General features: G+C 39.0%; 1 protein-coding gene across 1 annotated transcript in view; it reads right to left on the reverse strand.

The window, feature by feature from the left end:
- The window catches only part of LOC139982124 (uncharacterized), a 40,108-nt gene extending 28,877 nt beyond the window's left edge, over positions 1–11,231 (reverse strand). The window contains exon 1 of the mRNA XM_071994702.1: positions 11,062–11,231. The gene's annotated coding sequence lies outside the window, so the exon portion shown is untranslated. The remainder of the gene's footprint in view (positions 1–11,061) is intronic.
- Between the last annotated feature and the right edge of the window lie 288 nt (positions 11,232–11,519).

Raw genomic sequence — 11,519 nt, forward strand, 5'->3', positions numbered from 1 at the left:
TGTCTCCTGTAAATATTGTAGGACTGGGCTTCTGGGGTGAAGTGTTTAATAACATGAATACAAGATATGGCAGTATGCTGACCTTTCTAACAGAAACCGAAGACAGTATCAAGTAATACCTCTAGGTGTGCAAAGGAGCAGTGCAGTACTCAATAGCTACTGTAGTATCTACAGTTTATATACAGTATAGTTATACAGTACCTCTGGGTGTGTAGGTGCAGTACTCAATGAATAAGTACTGTAGTATCTACAGTTAAACAGTAAAGTAATACCTCTGGGTGTAGGGGGGGGGGGACAGTGCAGTACTCAATGACTACTGAAGTAGCTACAGTTATACAGTAAAGTACAGTTATACATCTGGGTGTGTAAATGCAGTGCATACTCAATGACTGCTGTGGTGTCTACAGTTATACAGTAAAGTAATACCTCTGGGTGTGTAAGGGGCAGTGCAGTATTCAATGACTACTGTAGTAAAGTTATACATAAAGTAATACCTCTGGGTGTGTTAGGGGGCAGTGCAGTACTCAATGACTACTGTAGTGTCTACAGTTTTACAGTACAGTAATACCTCTGGGTGTGTAAGGGGCAGTGCAGTACTCAATGACTACTGTAGTGTCTACAGTTACACAGTAAAAGTAATACCTCTGGGTGCGCAATGGAACATTGCAGTACTCAATGATAGTAAGTACAGTTATACAGTACTTAAAGTAATACCTTTGGATGTGCAAGGGAGCATTGCAGTACTCAATGACTACTGTGGTATGTACAGCTAATACAGAAAAGTAATACAGTACTGATTTCGCTTAACTCCCGTTGAAAAAAAATCAACGATCGATAACAAAAGTTAAAAATCGATAAAAAAAGTTGAAATTCGGTTAATTTCGTTGACAAGATTTAGACTACTGCGGGCACGGTTGTCAACGAAGTTTCAACGAAATTTCCACGAAAGTTATCGCGATCAAAAACCGCAAAGGCAATTCTAGACATATCAAGGTTGTGACTTGCGTTGAATCCGTAGTGTAACTACAGCCGTTTTCAGACTCTACCAGAAGTTGCCGAGGAATATTACAAACGTTGCAAAAGTGTGATTGTATATAAGACGGAGTAAGTTCTGTACTAGGTGTTTGAAAAATGATTTGGCTAGGATAATAAAAACTAGTCTTGGTCGATCGTAGCAAGCACATTCTATGACTCTTAAGTTATAGGCTAGTATTAAACTAGGATAAGTTTAAGTTAACTCACCAAGGAACGCAGTGTCAGAAAAAACAAGAAAAAAATATCAACAATGAAACAGTCGTAGCTGGATATCAAAGAGATCTTTATTTCCAAAAAATTCCTGTGTTACTTGACGTACTACGGTACCGTTTACTACAGAACCGCACTCACTTTCAAACTTTTCTGAGAGCGCATTCCGTCCAAAAAATCTCCCCCGACTTCAATGCACGCAAAAAAAAAAAAAAAAACTTATTTCCCCCTAACCCGTTACTGTAAGTTGCCCGCGAAAGCAGATGGACTGCCCTGGTAAGGTCGCAGCCTGGGTCTGGGCCACCTGTAGTATGCTGCTTACATGTGCATTCCCTACCCTGGATATCCCCACCACCAAACTTTTTTGAAAGGCTTCGTCCAATCATAAACTTGGCTTTGTCAAATTCACGCCTACCTTATGTAAATTAGCATAGTATTTATCTTCGTGGGGGGTTTAGCACCGCAGAACCTTCATGGCTGGCTGCCTCTAGAAGCAAACATTATTTTACCCCTACTGTTCGTAATGGAATGGATGTTATCTGTTACTTAGTTAATTGAAAACCAAATATTCATTCATATATATATAAGTAGAACAATCCAGCAGGGATAGAAAGTTTATCTTGAATGAACCAATCAAAAGTCGTGCTATTAATAAAACTTGAAAACACCTGGCCAGCAAGAGAGTTGCAAACAATTGTTTCCATGACTACTAAGAAAATAAAGCAGTGTCTTGGGGCCCACGTTGGGTAGATTTCTGTGGAAAATGAATATATTTTCATTGCTTATTTGAGTATTGTATATTGGGAAGAGCTGATCAAACATTACTGGGAAGGGCTTTCAACTGGCCTGACGGCATGTATAAGTTTATTTTAATGAGTAGGGGGAGTTTTTATGAGTCTCCCGGTATGCGTCACATGAGAAGTAAATGTTTTGTTTTTCGGTTTTATCATCGTTTTTCAAGTGGAACAACTCATAAAATCATGTCAAATGAAAATAATATATATTTGAATATCCTTCCTTAGTTTTACTAATCAGGAATGCTTGATAAGGCATGCAATGCATCGTTCGAAAATGTAATTTTAAAGTAGAATTGAAAAATGAACGACATAAAACAATATCTGTGAAGCGTGTGGAGCACAACTTTGAATATTCGTTGTGAAAGAAAACATAATGAACGATGTTTACTGCGTAAATAAATTTCGCGGAACTGGTACAGAGAAATTACGTACTGCAGCTTACGTCAGAGAAGCTCATAAATGACACAGGTGGATAGAGCGCATCAAAATTCGGTTTAGGAAATCCCTATACAGCCGACAAAAGTCGATGTCTCCTTCCGTTTTCGAGTTATAAGCGATTTTGTGTTTTTGCGATATGGTTTTCAGTATATTTTCATTGAATAAGGGCGTTTTGTTGTGTGTGTTTAAATAAGGGTGTGACCTATCAGATATTTCGCTAACCGTTTCACCGTATCCCCTGCCGGTCGGTTAAACGTTTAAACGCCGTTTCCCGCCGTCCCCCTCCCCTTAGACCCCTCCCCCATTTCAGTCACCACTTCCAGATCCGTCGGCAAGTCAAATTTGACTTAAAATATGCACCAGATTGCATCTAAGGACGTTTCAAAACTAAAAATTTTCCAAAGGGGAGGGGGTGTCCCCATAGACCCCTCCCCCATTTCAGTCACCACTTCCAGATCCGTCGGCAAATCAAATTCTCCACACCCCCCCCCCCCCAACAACAAAAAACCCTTCGCTACGCCCCTGGTCACATACATGATACAGTACCTTACATTTGATACAAAAGTTACTTCAAACAACAGCTTCCCAAAATTTGTGTCGCAATAGGTTAAGATTTAACCACGCTGCGCAGTACCATTCATAATTTGCATATTACACTCGGCGTCCAGATGGCGGGAGAATATAACATCATGTTCAATGTGTTGTGTCGTTCCCATGGTGCGATGAACTTGGGCAAGTTGCCAAGTTCGAATGTCAATGACCTACTTATGTTCTGTGACCAATGTCAGTTGGAATTATGTGTGTAAAAACTCGGGTTTTTCCATTTGTTATATATATAGAAGTTTTTCCGTAAGCGGAGCGAATTTTAGGGCGGCTCGTTGATTGTGAGGAAGCACTTATCTAAGCATCAATATTTGTGAAAAAATATCGTAAGTTTTTCAGTTTCATTCATTTTCTTTTATGTTTGCCGCAATCGCGCCCGCAATGCATGCACAGCATAATATCATGTGTGAAAAAATGGCTGTACACGTGCGGACCTGAGAGAGCAAACTGGCCTTGTGTTGTTAATGTTATGACGGTACTTTCTAGAACGGCCATTTGCGTCTTTTGGGGTCAACATATTTTCACACGGGGTTTTCACCATGCCATTGATCGATGTACACGGGTGATATGTCGCAAATATAAACTGAGAAAACGAATTGACGACACTATCATCATGAGCTCATGACTATTGGCCTACTACTTTAGTTATATTAAACACATTATTCATGCCTAAAACATCGTTTTTTTGTTTTTATAGATAGTTTGCAGTACATTACTAAGTTCTTTACATATTTTAAAATAATTTTCATGTTTAAAAGTAAACAAAATAGAAAAAATAAAAAGAGAAAACGCCTTTTCGAAAAATGGAAGCGTCCTCGCAGAATGGGCGGGGCATCTTTATTTTGCTTCAAGTTACATGTTTTCGCTCAGAAACAAAGTTTCATACTCCAACTCTAATAAAAAACCAAATTTACATTTCTAAAAAATAACTATTTTTCGTAATCTGCAAGTAAACCAAGTTTATATGTCCATTCATTGTTATTTAAATGGTTAAACAGCACTCATAATTTATCTGGAAGGGTGCCTCGTGGTACATAGCTTTGACTGCAACCTCTTTTACGTCCTGGCGAAGTTAAGACTTATGTCACTGTGTTTGGGGTTCACAGTTAGAAAACGTCCCCCGTCAGTTTCACTACATGTTTCTTTGAGTGTCACTACTCAGTAAGTACAGGAATATTCTTGAGAAAATTCCTGCCTTCAAACGACTGTTCTAAAGTCTAATCAATACTAATAAACGAAGTTGCTCGTTTTCCGACGTTTCTCGTAACCACACATTGACCTTCTATTTCGTTTAAAAAAGAATTTCAACGTATCGTTGAAAATTCCACGAAGGAAATGACCGAAATAACCAATCGTTAAAATTCGTGGAATTTCGATAAAAATCGGGGAATTTCGATGACAAAACGTGGAAATTCGGTTATTTTCCTTTTAACGAATTTTAACGGGAGTTAAGCGAAATCAGTACTGTACCTCTGGATGTGTAAGGGGGCAGTCCAGTAACTACTGTAGTGTCTACAGTTATACGGTAAAGTAATTCCTCTGGGTGAGTAAGGAGCAGTGTAGTACTTACTCAATGACTACTGTAGTGTCTACAGTTTTACAGTAAAGTAATACCTCTGGGTGTGCAAAGGAGCAGTGCAGTACTCAATGACTACTGTAGTATCTACAGTATACAGTATAGTTATACAGTACCTCTGGGTGTGTAAGGGGCAGTGCAGTACTCAATGACTAAGTACTGTAGTATCTACAGTTAAACAGTAAAGTAATACCTCTGGGTGTAGGAGGTGGGGGGGGGGGACAGTGCAGTACTCAATGACTACTGAAGTAGCTACAGTTATACAGTAAAGTACAGTAGTACATCTGGGTGTGTAAATGCAGTGCATACTCAATGACTGCTGTGGTGTCTACAGTTATACAGTAAAGTAATACCTCTGGGTGTGTAAGGGGCAGTGCAGTACTCAATGAGTACTGTATAGTGTCTACAGTTATACAGTACAGTAATACCTCTGGGTGTGTAAGGGAGCAGTGAAGTACTCAATGACTACTGTAGTAAAGTTATACATAAAGTAATACCTCTGGGTGTGTAAGGAGCAGTGCAGTACTCAATGACTACTGTAGTGTCTACAGTTTTACAGTACAGTAATACCTCTGGGTGTGTAAGGGGCAGTGCAGTACTCAATGACTACTGTAGTGTCTACAGTTATACAGTAAAAGTAATACCTCTGGGTGCGCAATGGAACAATGCAGTACTCAATGATAGTAAGTACAGTTATACAGTACTTAAAGTAATACCTTTGGATGTGCAAGGGAGCATTGCAGTACTCAATGACTACTGTGGTATGTACAGTTATACAGAAAAGTAATACCTCTGGATGTGTAAGGGGGCAGTCCAGTAACTACTGTAGTGTCTACAGTTATACAGTAAAGTAATTCCTCTGGGTGAGTAAGGAGCAGTGTAGTACTCAATGACTACTGTAGTGTCTACAGTTATACAGCAAAGTAATACCTCTGGGTGTGTAAGGGGGCAGTGCAGTACTCAATGACTATTGTAGTGTCTACAGTTTTACAGTACAGTAATACCTCTGGGTGTGTATGGGGCAGTGCAGTACTCAATGACTACTGTAGTGTCTACAGTTATACAGTAAAAGTAATACCTCTGGGTGCGCAATGGAACAATGCAGTACTCAATGATAGTAAGTACAGTTATACAGTACTTAAAGTAATACCTTTGGATGTGCAAGGGAGCAGTGCAGTACTCAATGACTACTGTAGTGTCTACAGTTTTACAGTACAGTAATACCTCTAGGTGTGCAAAGGAGCAGTGCAGTACTCAATAGCTACTGTAGTATCTACAGTTTATATACAGTATAGTTATACAGTAGCTCTGGGTGTGTAGGTGCAGTACTCAATGACTAAGTACTGTAGCATCTACAGTTAAACAGTAAAGTAATACCTCTGGGTGTAGGGGGGGGGGGGGACAGTGCAGTACTCAATGACTACTGAAGTAGCTACAGTTATACAGTAAAGCACAGTAATACATCTGTGTGTGTAAGGGGCAGTGCATACTCAATGACTGCTGTGGTGTCTACAGTTATACAGTAAAGTAATACCTCTGGGTGTGTAAGGGAGCAGTGCAGTACTCAATGGCTACTGTTGTAAAGTTATACATAAAGTAATACCTCTGGGTGTGTTAGGGGGCAGTGAAGTACTCAATGACTACTGTAGTGTCTACAGTTTTACAGTACAGTAATACATCTGTGTGTGTAAGGGGAAGTGCAGTACTCAATGGCTACTGTAGTGTCTACAGTTATACAGTAAAGTAATTCCTCTGGGTGTGTAAGGAGCAGTGTACAGTAGTACTCAATGACTACTGTATAGTGTCTACAGTTATACAGTAAAGTAATACTTCTGGGTGTGTAAGGAACAGTGCAGTACTCAATGACTACTGTAGTATGTACATTTCCAGTAGTCAATGAGTACAGCACTGCACCCCTACACACCCATAAGTATGACTTTACTGTATATATATCATATTCCAAGGTCATGTGAGGTCAACAGAGATCCACCTCTCAAAACCAAACAAAACCTTGACCTCTGATAACTTTGCGCTTGAAGGTCGCACAGAGATCAACCATACAATTTTGATCAGTTTGGAGATTGATTTTTTGACCCCTTAATTGACCTTTTTTGACATTGGATCACATGACCGTTATGTTTGGAAACGATCCCTTACCCTATTCACAACTAGTCCCAAAATGTCAAACATGTTGGACCCCATCAGTGGGAGTTTCACAAGTTATTGCCCCTAAAAAACACATTTTGAGCCATAATTGACCTTTGGTGACCTTGGATTACATGACGGTAATTTTGGAAAACGTGCACCTACTTCATTCACAACTTGTCCCCCTATATCAGCCATGTCAGACTTCATCACTGGAAGTTTTTGCAAAAATTAGCATATAAGTGGGCATGTTTTGGCCAATAAGCGATGTTGAATGACCTTGGATGGCATGACAGTTTTTATGCAAAATGTTCCCCTTGATAATTTGCACTGCATCCTAAAATTGTTATGCACTCCAATGTACATACACAATGTCATTGCTAAAAAAAAGGTATCAAATCCAACCTTTGGCACCTCATAACTTAAGAACCAGGTGTCCCATCAAAGTGGGAGTTAGTTTGTCTATTGAGCACACATTGCTCTATCATATATTAAAATATTGACAAACTTTTTCCTTTTTTTTGTGGCCTGTAACTCTTAAAATTAGCATATTTATAAAAAAAAAAAACCTTAGCCTCTTTTAACTTTGCACACGAATGTTGCACAGGGTGTCAACTCATTGACAATTTTGATCGGAAGACCATTTGAGATCTGACCATGGCCACAAAAATTCAAATAACTAAAGAAACTAATACAGATCACCAGAGGTCAACCAAAGGTCAATGGTCAAAAAGATGCGGGTCTGGGTTACAATAGCGTAACTCCAAACCTTGACAGACATTTTGTTCTCAAGTTATCGCAAACTACTAGATTTTGACCCCTAATTGACCTTTGTTGACCTTGGATCACATAGCTGTTATGTTTGAAAATGATCCCCTACCCCATTTACAACTAGTTCCAAAATAACAAACATGTTGGACCCTGTCACTGGGAGTTATTGCTGTTTATATTTTGGTATTTGGCCCCTAACTGACCTTTGGTGACCTTTACAGGCACAGAAAACAACAGGGCACACCTTCTCACTATGGCAGATCTAACTACCAAGGTTGAGTTCAGTTCAACTTTTTTTTTTTTTGAGTTACAGTGTACCCAAGCAAGTGTTACAGACACACGCACACACACACACAAGTTGACTACATAGGTTCCTTTTGCTAAAGCAAGGAACCAAAAGTGGGTTGAGTCCTTCATGTTGCTTATAACACTACTTGTGACGTTCCCTCCCAAGAAGCTGGCTGGGAGATCAGTGTTTCCCCATGTCGCTGTGGAACAACTTACCGATCAGGCTGTCAGAGACTCTCCTTCCCTACTTGTGTTTAAGAAATGCTTGAAGACTTATTTCTTTGAATCATTTGTCCAATAATTTTTTTTTTTTTTGTCTTGAAAAGCGAATAGAACTTTTGGATTATGCGCTATATAAATAACGGGGTAATAATAATAATAATAATGATAACAGGCTAACATACATACTAACATACATGCTAACACACATGCCAGCATTCATGCTAACATACATGCTAACATACATGCAGTATGATAACATACATACATCCTAACAAACAGGCTAACATACAGCCTGACATACACGCTATCATACTGCTTAAAACATGCTAACAAACATGTGCTAACAAACAGGCTAACATACATGTATGTTATCATGCATGCTAACATACATGCAGTAGGCTACATGCTAACATACATGCTTACATACATGTGCTAAAAAGCAGGCTAACATACATATATGTTATCATGCATGCTATCATACATAACATTGAATGCTAACATACATGCTAATACATGTATGCTATCATACAGTACATGCTAACATGTATGCTAACATTCATGCCAATATACATGTATGCTATCATACATGTTAACATAGGGACAGCACTGCTAACATATATGCTAACATATTACAAATAGTACAGGTATTGTAGCTCAATTAGCCTACCACAGTGCAAGTCAATGGGAGCAATTAATTGACCAAACCTTTATGCAAAATTGTGATTTTTTCACAATTTGGCTGAAATCCAGTATGTTAATGTATTAAATGCTTAGCACAATATAGTGTAGCAATTGATATTTCAGGAATGATGTTCCGTGATATCACGCTTCAGCGATTTCTGTTGTCTAAAATGAGTATTTGGGTCAAAATTTAGACTTTTAGGCCTGAGATTGCTGAGATGGAATCTGTTGGGGTCCTATTGTCACAAAGTGAGCTATTTACTCATATTAAAGTTACGACTTTAAAGGGTGTGAAGACTCGCGCAAAAAAAAACATCTAATGTCGATAATTTGACCTAGTTTCGAATGAGGGGTAACAGAAGTGTTAAACACCACGATCGATCCCAGAAAATACACACACATCTTGCTACCGTCGGTAATTAGACACTAGTGTACAGTCAGTATATATAGCTGCAGTCAATACCTACAGTACATCACAGTAAACACACGATACAGCCATAGACATCTCAGGTCCAGCTAAAGATAACAAGGTATCACGTTTCATTACTGTCTGCATTTTGTAGCGACACGAACAAAATGTCACTTGCAAGCAACAGAAAGTTAACCAAAGTTAAGTTCAGATGGCCGCACGCGGATTGGAGCGAGTCTTCAATGCCTTTAAGCTAGGTCTTACAGTATACAGTATAGATATTGTTTGGCACTAGTGATGACATTTTGTTGTAAGGATAGCTCAGTAAATTTGGCATAAATTTATTCAAAATACATGAAATGTGGTTGTCCCAGCCTGGAAACTGTAATTCATTCCTGCCTCAGGAAAATTTGGTACTGTAGCAGTGATAAGCTCAGTAGCAACAATAATATTACACTTGATTCTTGAAGACACATGTTGGCATGAGTAGCCTAATATAGTTGCCAGTTTGCTAATTGTTATAAACAGATGCCTAGGTAGTGTTGCCCAGGCCTAGCATTTTGATCACTGATTGTGTTAGACACATAATCATAGAGCACCTATATATAATTTAGACCTGCACATAGTTTACTTGAACTACCTTTACTTTACTCAAGTTAACCTACATGTGATAGGCTCACATGTATTTCTGCTTCTCAAAAGCACTTGGTGTTCAGAATTTTACAGAACATTAACTGCCAAATTCATTGCAGAGTAATAGCTACACTACTGGACAGTACTACAAAAAGAGAGAAAATAATTGATTCCGTACATTGTATGCAAAATCTGCACTCACCTTAGTTCCTGCCACTACCCCGCTCCCCTTTAAGATAAGAATGCTTATGATCTCAAAATATTAATTGTTCTGTGCCAATATGCAAGACCAATTGAGCAGAATTTGACTACAAAATGTCAGCTGTGTCAAGTTCTTTCTTAGCCCTAATTAAATTAACACATTCGTAGATAAGCTAACTGAAGTGTAGGCTTAAGTACATACATCCATTGACTTTGGATGCTGTTTACTATGCTCTGAGCCTCTAAGCTCAGAGAGGTCAGGTCCCAGAGAGAAATGGTATGGTATGTGGTGCTGAGGTAATTTTGGGTTTTTTTAGGGAGTAAGATTTCTAAATGCCAAAAACATGTGCAAAACTTGGGGGAGGATGTTAAAAGCTTAAAAAGCCACAATTTGATCGGCATATAACTGAAATGGAATAAAACTAATCAAATATGTAACTCTGTTTTGCTGTAAACAGTTTAGGTTCCCCCCTGATGGTTGCTTGGTTGATGGCGCATCAATAACGAAGGTGAGACAATTGTGAAGCCTTTGCTATACACAGTGACGGTTCTGATACTAGTTGAATTAATTCAATATGGTGGTTTAAAACGGTACTAATTTAGAATCCGTACCAATCGACCCTACTTCCTAACCCCTAACCCCTAAACCTACTCCCTTTCCCTACTTCCTTACCCTACTCCCTAACCCCTAACCATATTCCCTACTTCCTTACCCTAACTCCTAACCCCTAACCTTACTCCTTAACCCTACTTCCTAACCCCTAACCTTATTCTGCCGATTCGAAGTAAGCTTTCCCATTCATATGGTACGGATTCTAAAGTTAGGCCTTAAAATATTTCAACGCTCTCATGAAATGTTGTAAGGCAACCATATTAACACCGTTCTGAAGATTATGGTGGGCACACATAGCTTTCGTTTAGTATTACTAGTACTAGTAGTAGCGTACTTAGGCTAGGCCTAGGCCTACTACTACTACTTACTTGTTTTAGTTGTAAAAGACATTTATGATAATAATAATAGTTAATTGTTCAAGTCTTAGACATACACTTACCTGTGTTCAACGTATAGTTACCAACTCGAATTATCAAGATGTAAGTACCAGTGTTTTGCAGCATATAAGTAGTGAAAGATCCTGGTGGTACCAGCGCGTAAAATAATGGCTGCACACTAACGAACTGTAGTTTGCAAGCACCTACCGTACCTGTAGGCTTGAACAAGCATACGGTAAAGTGTGTATGCGGAAGGTGAAGTTCATGTAAAAACATGGTTAGGCGTTTCATAAATTCAACGTCAAAGGTTAAGGTCAATCGTAATGCACGCCGTTTGTATCACATTTATGATTTATGTTACCGTTGCAGAAACTTATGTTGCCGTCGTGAAAACCTACAGTCGTCGCGGAAACTCCCGTTGTCTAATTTCATTCCGTTCTTCAATTTCAATCCGCTGTCCAAGTTCATTCCGTTATCCAAATTATTTCGTCGCGAGGTATTCCGTCACGAAAAATCCCGT

This window comes from Apostichopus japonicus, chromosome 16 (genome assembly GCF_037975245.1).
Source record: "Apostichopus japonicus isolate 1M-3 chromosome 16, ASM3797524v1, whole genome shotgun sequence".
NCBI lineage: Eukaryota > Metazoa > Echinodermata > Holothuroidea > Aspidochirotida > Stichopodidae > Apostichopus > Apostichopus japonicus.